The 9,678-nt window shown below is 41.5% G+C and overlaps 1 pseudogene; it reads right to left on the minus strand.

Annotated features, from left to right (window-relative positions):
- Positions 1-8,960: 8,960 nt before the first annotated feature.
- On the minus strand, positions 8,961-9,672 carry LOC103252877 (annotated as a pseudogene).
- Positions 9,673-9,678: the final 6 nt, after the last annotated feature.

Here is a 9,678-nt window from a genome sequence, read left to right on the forward strand (position 1 = left end):
CAAACTGTCAAAAGCATAGAAAAGAAGCTCAAAAAGACAGAACAAAACCTACAAGAGATGAATGATCACTTCAAGAGACCAAACCTAAGAGTAATTTGGCTTCCAGAGGCAGAGAGAGAAACAGAAGCCACACTGGAACAAACATTTCATGAAATCATTCAAGAAAACTTCCCTCATCTCATCAAGGATGAAAAAATTCAAACACAAGAGATTCAGAGAACTCTTGCAAGACAACAAATGAGAAGACCAACTCCCAGACACATAATAATTCGCCTAAACAAAGTAGCTATAAAAGAAAAAAATCCTAAAGGCAGCAAGAGAAAAAGGCCAGACTACCTACCAGGGAAGACCAGTTAGAATAGCAGCAGATTTATCCACAGAAACCCTTCAGGCTAGGAGAGCCTGGAGCCCTATCTTCAAAGTTCAAAAAGATAAACAATTTCAACCAAGAATAACCTCCCCAGCCAAACTAAGCTTCATTAGTGAGGGAGAATTGAAATCTTTTCCAGATATCCAATCCCTAAGAACCTACGCTGCCACCAGACCACCTCTAGAAGAAACACTTAAGAAAGTACTGAACACAGAAGAAAAAGAAAAAAGAACAACAACATTCTTCACAAGAGTACAGGCAAAAGATTAAAAACACACATGAGCCAACTCCAGAACCCAAAGATAGACAACAAACAAACAGGAACAACTTTGTAAGAACCTTATGACAGGGATCAACTCTAGCATTTCAATTATTAGCCTAAATGTGAATGAACTAAATGCACCACTGAAAAGACATAGAAGGGCAAAATGGATAAAATATCATCAGGCAACAATCTATTGCCTTCAAGAGACTCACCTCACTAGAAAGAACACCCACAGACTCAAAGTAAGAGGATGAGAAACAAACTTTCAGGTGAACGGAATACAAAAGAAAGGAGGAGAGCGATCTTAATTTCAGACAGAATACCCTTCAAGCTACTAAAAATCAAAAAAGATACAGAAGGCCACGACATAATGATAAAAGGCTCAATCCATCAACAAGAAATATCTATCCTAAACATATATGCACCCAACATAGGTACGCCAACTTTCATAAAGCAACTTCTTGGAAAACTAAAGAAAGATATTGACTCTAACACCATCATAATTGGGGACTTTAATACCCCACTCACAACCCTAGACAGATCACCAGGACAAAAAATCAGCAAGGAGATCCGGAACCTCAATGTGACTTTGGACCAAATGGACTTAATTGATACTTACAGAACACTCCATCCAAAGACCACAGAATATACATTCTACTCATCACCGCATGGAATGTCCTCTAAGATTGACCACATAATTGGCCATAAATCAAGCATAAGAAAATTTAAAAGGACTGAAATTCTACCATGCACCTTCTCGGACCACAGTGGAATAAAAATAAACATTGACACCAACAAAGTCCCCCCAAAACCCACAAAGACATGGACACTAAACAGCATGATGCTAAACAACTCCTGGGTCAATGATGAAATCAAAACAGAGATCAAAAGATACCTGGAAACAAATGAAAATGAAGAAACATCTTACCACAACCTCTGGGATGCCTTGAAAGCTGTAGTAAGAGGGGAATTTATATCCCTACAAACACACATGAAGAAAATGGAAGGAACACAAATTAACAACTTAACAAGCTACCTGATGAAGCTGGAAAAGCAAGACCACAAAAACGCTAATTTCAGCAGAAGAATCCAGATCACCAAAATGAAAGCTCAAATCCAGGACATAGAAGACAGAAAGATAATACCAAAAATCAATGAAACAAAAAGCTGGTTCTTCGAAAGGATAAACAAGATCAATGGTCCCCTAACTAGACTGACCAAGAAAAAACGAGAAAAAAATCAAATAAGCACAATCAGAAACACAAAACATGAAGTCACATCTGACCCTGAAGAAATACAAAAGATCATTAGAGACTATTACATACACTTGTATGGAAACAAACTCGAAAACCTTAAGGAAATGGAGGATTTTCTGACATCACACAACCTACCTATATGGGAACAAGAAGAAATTGAGACCCTAAATAGACCAATAACAATCAAGGAAATTGACTATGTAATAAGAAAACTACCTACAAAAAAAAAAGCCCTGGTCCAGATGGCTTTCCAGCAGAATTCTAGAAGGCATTTAAGGAGGAGCTGATTCCCATCCTACTGAAGGTATTTCAGATGATTGAGAAAGATGGAACCCTCTCCAAATCATTTTATGAAGCTAACATCACATTGTACCCGAGCCAGGGAAAGATCCAACAAAGAAAGAGAACTACAGGCCAATATCTTTGATGAACATAGATGCTAAAATTCTCAACAAGATCCTAGCAAACCGGATTCAACAACACATCTCAAAAATCATCCATCATGACCAAGTAAGCTTCATCCCTAGGATGCAAGGCTGGTTCAACATTCGTAAAACCATAAATGTAATTAAATACATCAACAGATGTCAAAACAAAAACCACATGATTATATCATTAGATGAAGAAAAAGTTTTTGATAAAATCCAGCACCCCTTCTTGATAAAAACCCTTGAACATCTAGGCATACGGGGAACATACCTCAATATAGTAAAAGCCATCTGTGAGAGACCCACAGCCAGCATACTCCTAAATGGACAAAAATTGGAATCATTTCCCCTGAAAACTGGAATAAGACAAGGATGCCCACTCTCACCCCTCCTGTTCAACATAGTATTGGAAACCCTGGCTTGAGCAATCAGAGAAGAGGAGGCAATCAGGGGTATCCAAATAGGAAAAGAGAAAGTCAAGTTATCTCTCTTTCAGATGATATGATTGTGTACCTTGAAAACCCAAGAGAATCTGTCAAAAACCTCCTTACACTGATAAAGGCCTTTGGCAGTCTCAGGATACAAAATAAAAGTACAAAAGACAATCGCATTTCTCTACACCAATAATAAACAAACAGAAACCCAAATAAAAAACACAATTCCATTCACAATAGCCACAAAAAACCCCGAAATACCTTGGCATCTTCCTAACCAGAGATGTGAAAGACCTTTACAATGAAAATTACAAAACACTTTTCAAAGAAATCAAAGATGACACAAACAAGTGGAAAAATATCCCATGCTCATGGACTGGAGGAATCAACATTGTGAAGATGTCCATCTTACCTAAGGCAATCTACAAATTCAATGCAATACCCATCAAATTACCAGCAACATTCTTCTCAGACCTAGAAAAAACAACACAGGAATTCATATGGAAACACAAACGTCCAAGAATAGCCAGAACAATCCTCAGCAAAAAAAAACAAAGCAGGTGGTATCACACTGTCATACTTCAAACTTTACTATAAGGCTACAATCATCAAAACAGCTTGTTATTGGTATAGGAACAGGCATATAGATCAATGGAATAGAATTGAGATCCCAGAAGCAAAACCTCAATTTCTCAACCAACTCATCTTTGACAAAGCCTCCACCACCTACCACTGGGGAGAGGAGAACCTATTCAGTAAATGGTGCTGGGAAAACTGGCTGACCACATGCAGAAGATTGAAACAGGACCCCTATCTATCCCCATGCACAAAGGTTAACTCCAAATGGATCAGAGACCTAAATGTAAAACCTCAAACCATAAGAACCTTAGAAAATGAAGGAAAAACCCTCATGGAAATCGGAACTGGCATCCAATTCCTGAACAAAACCCAAAACCCGCAGCTATAAGAGAGAAAATAGATAAGTGGGACCTTATTAAACTGACAAGCTTCTGCAAAGCCAAAGAAACCATCAAGAGAGCAGGGAGACAGCCTACAGACTGGGAAAAAGTATTTGCCAACTCCAGGTCCGACAAAGGCTTAACATCCTGGATCTACAAGGAACTCAAACGTGCTGAAAAGAAAAAAAACAAACAACCCCATTATAAAATGGGCAAAAGATATGAACAGACACTTCACAAAAGAGGACATCCGAGCAGCCAACAAACACATGAAGAAATGTTCAACCTCACTAATCATCAGGGAGATGCAAATCAAAACCACACTGAGATACCACCTAACCCCAGTCAGAATGGCAATCATCAACAACTCAAAAAATAACAGCTGCTGGAGAGGGTGTGGTGAAAAGGGAACACTTCTACACTGTTGGTGGGAGTGTAAACTAGTGCAACCTTTGTGGAAAGCAGTGTGGCGATTCCTAAAAGGCTGCCACGGAAGCCGCGGCGGTGCCGGTGGCTGTTGCGTCTGCGGCTGCAATGGCTGTCCAGACTGTGCTATGCCCCAGCGGTGGCGACAGCCAAACTTCATGTGAAGAGCAGGCTGCCAACGTTGGGATCCGCAGCCCCCGGGGAGAGAGCCAGAGACCCTCTGCCGTCTCCTTTGCAGAGGGTCTCATAGACCAGGCTGCCCTGTCGCCATTTTGCCGGAAGTCAGAACAGTCTTAAAAACAGATCATTTTTTTAAAATACAGGACTGCTCAGAGTCTTTGTTATGGTAAAATTTTGCTAAATATATATGACCACTTGACAAAAGAGTTTTGCTGATAAATTTTATATTCTCTCTATCCTTTAGAGAATAAAAAACTGAACAATATTACCATTTCTAATTCCAAAGTACTCATGCATATACAGTTTCATTTGATACTCACAGCACTTTCCTATGATAGTATTATTTGTCCTAATTTACAAGTGAGGATTTTGAGGCTCAGAACGTTGGAATGAATTGCTAATGAATCTGGGCCCAAACACAGGGTTTCAGTCTCTGAAATCCATGGAAAGTTCCTCTTTCAAAGAATCCTTGTATCTTTCCTTCAAACCAGAAAATTGTCTTTCTAAAATAATTCAAAGGATATCTCAGGATATTGTAAACTTCAACCACCCTTGTGAACATTTATTATTGTGGGACATTACTGCAAAACAGTTCTGGCCATTAGAATTTTCTGGTAGTGTGCATGCTGGATAAGTGGAAACTTCATCAGGGTAAATAATAATTTTTGATTAGAGACTATAAACAAAGCTGACTTTATTATTTAACTATCTTAGTAAGTTATAAAAAAAGAAGTGATTGTGTAAGGTGTGTGTGTAGCTATGTCTGTAAACTGGATGTTAGAACTGATGCAGGAGAATGGATCAGAGAAGGAAAGTATGTGTCTGTTTAATGGAAGACTTCAAAGTCAGTAAATCTTGGTTTTGCTTCAGAAATTGTCACCATGAATCTAGTTACTGACACAAATATATAAACACTCTGCAAGTTGGGGCTTTGAAGATGCTTTCAGAATTCTTCCTTATAAGCTGATCAGATCAACATAATATGCTTTTTGTTGCTATTACAGGATAATTTGAGCCTAAGTGGGCTCCTTTCCTCTTCTCCTGCCCTGATAGCAATAACAAAGCTTACTTTACCTTATTTGGGGTTCTTAAAAATACTTCCTATACCTGTATCCCTTCATATATTATTCTAGAGAGAGAGATAAATTTAATTTCTATTAGCTGAGCCCTATGAGTCATTCTGCTAACTGGCATCACAAACCACCTCCCCACCAGACTGGCCTTTGCTGAGGGCTCTAAATTTAGAAACTGAATGAGATTGCCTCTGGGTTACATAAGGAAGCAAGAGGTTATTTTTAGCACACCATTATACCTAGAGAGCCTTGTGCTTCTATCTGATTTGTTAAGCACAGGCTGAAAGAAAACGTGATTACTGATTCTCTCCCTGTGTTGTTCGGGTGCAGCATCCCTCAGTACCAAATGACATTTGCAGTTTTGTTTACCTGCAGTTTTTTATGTTTATTTTGTCTGTGATATAAACACACTGGAAATCAATTGTGTTCAAACACAATGGCGATATTTTTTACTACCTGCTTCATCTGGGGAAAACCTCCCAAATATGCATTGTAATCTCTCTCTACTCCCCCCACTTCCTCTTTTCTTCTCTCCCACCCTCTCTCTCTCTCTCTCTCTCTGTCTCTCTCCTCTTTCTTCCCTCCCTTCTTTCTTTTTCTCTCTTGGAAAAAGAGCATTTTGACTGCCCCCTTTATAACACTGCTGTCAGAATTGATGATGACACATGTCTATACAGACCAATGAAGCCTTGCTTGTGTTTTCTTTGCCAGGCAATTGTTTTTACTTTCTTTTGCAAAGAGACTGCTGAAGCTGATTGGGGAAAATAAAAGTAGCAAGGCAAACATTAGGAGGCATGCTGTCATCCAGGCAGAAAATTAATAGATGCAGTAGTGGCCAGAGAGAGAATCTGGACAGAGGCAATGCTTTGCTCACCAGTGTATCCCCATTGTTTCCTAGCCCAATATCAAAAGCCAACATTAGCCTCTTCTGATCTTCTAGGTTATATTCTAGCAGTCAAGTTATCTGCCTTGTTGGAATTTTAATGCGATTGTGGATAATCTCTATTATTTATTTATTTTGATTTATAATTATTTTTAAGGGATGGGTTGGTCATATGGCTAGTTGCCTAACAAATCTGTCTACTTAGAGTTACATTCCTTTCTATAATAAAACCTCAGCGCAGGTAGCTGAGGTTTTTAGCTAGTGTATACGTGCAGAGCAAAGAAAATGTTGGAAGAAGGAGATGTGAATGGTGCACATGAGCATCAGGGTGTTCCTAGCAGCAAAATTAGAACTGCTTGCTGAAATAGTCCACTGCGACATTGCTAAAACATTAGGTTTTTTTTAGCAGTGGTTCTGGGATGCAAGAAGCCAGATTATACAACAGTGACCCAGGCAGCTCACTCTGGGTGGCCTGGTTAATGAGCTGGCTGGACAGAAGCCCCCATTTTCTCCCAGCAGGAGTGTCTGAGTACCCACTCTCTACTTGCTAATCCAATCTCTATTCTCACTCATAAAATTATTTTCAGAGACATAAATCCAATCATGTTATCTCATTTGTTAAAGAGCAAATTGGCTATAACAGTCCCTAAATAATGAAGATAACTAAATGGCAACTAAATAGAACTTATTTGTTTCTCAACAACATGATTTACATAAATATGGAAACAGGCTAGATAATATATGAAATAAGTCATATGGGGGAGAGAGCGAGAGAACGTGCATGCACCCTTCTGACAAACTATTACATTGATAAATATAATACTTGATTCAGCCTAGTCAGTGCCATTTCTCTGTGTGGGAATGGCTGTACCCAACTTTGTCTTCTTGTGGACCGTGTGGCCCCAGATACTGACCAGTTGGTGGTTCCAAGCAACTCCTGCAAACAGATGGGATCCGAATCCAGATAGCTTGGTGCCAGGAGTGTATTTGTGGCTATGTTCTCGTATATTTGCTCTAACATTGGGAGGAAATGGGGAAGACTCTTTTTTTCTAGATGCAAACTCATGTCCTGGCCCTAGGATGCCTCTCCGTGTTGCTAATGGGAAGATGGGGTACTTATGCCCTCTCTTCTCTAATTACCTTGGCCTTGGAAGTTTCTGCTTTCTCTATATTGTATGATATTGTAGAATTTAAGTTCTTTAACACAAGAGGTGGTAGCCATAAATGGATCTACCTGGCACATCAGGTGAGGAGAATCCTTATTGTCCAGCTGACAAGCATCACCCTGGAAACAGGAGATATCCCTCCTGAGGGTGAAGTCAAGGTATCTGGAGGGCTGATGAGCAGGGTCATTGTGATAAAGAAAGGCCACTGGATGACCATGGTGATTTTGGTCATGACAACCCCTGAGAGAGTATACCAGGCCTCTCAGCTCCAGAATAGCCAGTGTTCAGTGGCTTCATTGTCCATCAGAAGATCATTAGGGCTTGGAGTAGACAGACCTTTGAAAGTCCTGGAGTGGTGGGCTCATGATGAGAGCAGAATCCTGGGTGCTGAAGGGTGCCAGCAGGGTGCTGAAGCAACCTATCCTCTTCCCTCAAGAGTCTGAAGGAAAACCCTGAGTCATAAAGAAAGAAGATGGAAAGGCCCCACCCCAGGATGCTATCTGGGTAGCCGAGGCATCCTAAACATATCAGCTGGGAGCTGTTTGGGAACAATTCAGTACAGATGGAAATTGAACATTACCAGGAGAGAGAATCAGACTCCCTCCAGACTAGCACCTCATTCCTGGCCAGAAAAATTGCCAGAAGCTTGATTGCTTATTTCATCTGTAAATCCGAGGTTTTAATGCAGGACACCCTACTGCTAAATAAATTGCTAGTCTGGGTATATCATACATATCTTGTGCCCCACCTCATAGCCTCTTGGCCCACTTAACTTTCTGTGGTTGCTGCCAGCTATACACAGGTGGACACAAACACGGTCTTACCTTAGCTACACTAGTTATCTGATCCAAGCCTTCCTTCCCTGCAGCCTCTGTATTTTAAGGGTATGCACAAGCCCGAAGGGAATTAACCCTCATGGGAAAATCTTTGACCACTAGGGGATGGCAGATATGTATTGGTACTTAAAGTAGATTATTCTGAGAAACATTCTACATTGCCCCTCAGGGGATCTCTGGAAGGACTGAGCTCCAATTGCCCACAGTCGTGACAGCTTACTAATGCACTCTTATATTGGCTTTTTTTTTAATCCTCCCTGTCTCACTCTTTCTAGTATACCCATTTCTGTTCCTTGGGGTCATTTTCCAAACTAAACTACTTGTAAGCATGCCATGTCATGAGAGCCTTGTCTCAGGCTCTGCTTTTGGGCTATCTAAAATGAGAAAAAGGCAATATGCCTATCCTACTATAGAATCGAATATAAGGGAGCAAAGAAGACCTTTTGAAACTTTGAACCTACTTGAAGAGAGATTGCCATATTGGGAAAGTCCCTCTAGCACAGGGTTTTTTAATCTCAGCACTGACTTTTTTTCCCCTTGCAAAAAGCTTTATTTCCATTTAGTTCAGGGCTTTGGAGAGGGTGGTTTTTTAGGGTGGTTAAAAAGCTACCTAGTGGCTGGGGGAGGAGGCTCAGGCAGAAGCCCTGATACTTTGAGAGGGGCCCTTCAGAGGTCGCTGGGCTCCTAGTCGTGCTTGAGGGTGAGCCTTTCGAAGAGATACTCACCCAGCCCAGCCTTGGGCTGGCTAGCCTGCGAAGTTTGGTCAGGGGGTGCCCCATCTTCTTGATGAGTTTCACTTCCTCATCTAGAAAGTAGTTCTCTAGGAAGTCACAGAGATGGGGGTCTGTGCGGGCAGATCCCAGGGCATGAAGGTACAAAAGGGCTTGGTTCAGGTTCTTCTCCAGGGCCATGCTGGCTTCCATGGCATCCAGGGTTTTCCCCCCACACATCTTGAGACGGCTTCTGGATATCCTGGCAGAGGGTGTGGCCGCCACGCTGGTTTTGCGTCTTCAAGAGACACTTGGCACCCTCATGCTTCTCCTCAGCCAATTCGCGGAAGAAGTAACCCCCGCCTTCCAGAGCCACATCATCGAGATGGAAAGGGAAGCCCAGAGAGAGGTAGGTGTAGGAGGCCCGCAGATGCAAATTGTCCCGGCTGTTGATGGCCGTCACCATCTCGGTGGAATAATTTCTGGGAACCTGGGAGCTCACGGTTGGTGGGCAAGAAGGAGCTAACGCAAACATGGTGTTCTCTGGTCCCAGAAGCAGGAGGGGGCCGAGAAGGTGCTCTCAGTGGCTGCAAGTGGAGAGGAGATCGGAGGGCGGTCGGAGGCTGAAGAGAGGATTCCCCGGGTCTGTTCTGTCCAAACACTGTTGAAACAAGAGACAGATCTGCGAGACC

This window comes from Carlito syrichta, unplaced genomic scaffold (assembly GCF_000164805.1).
Source record: "Carlito syrichta isolate Samal-C Ts95f unplaced genomic scaffold, Tarsius_syrichta-2.0.1 Scaffold174522, whole genome shotgun sequence".
Classification (NCBI taxonomy): domain Eukaryota; kingdom Metazoa; phylum Chordata; class Mammalia; order Primates; family Tarsiidae; genus Carlito; species Carlito syrichta.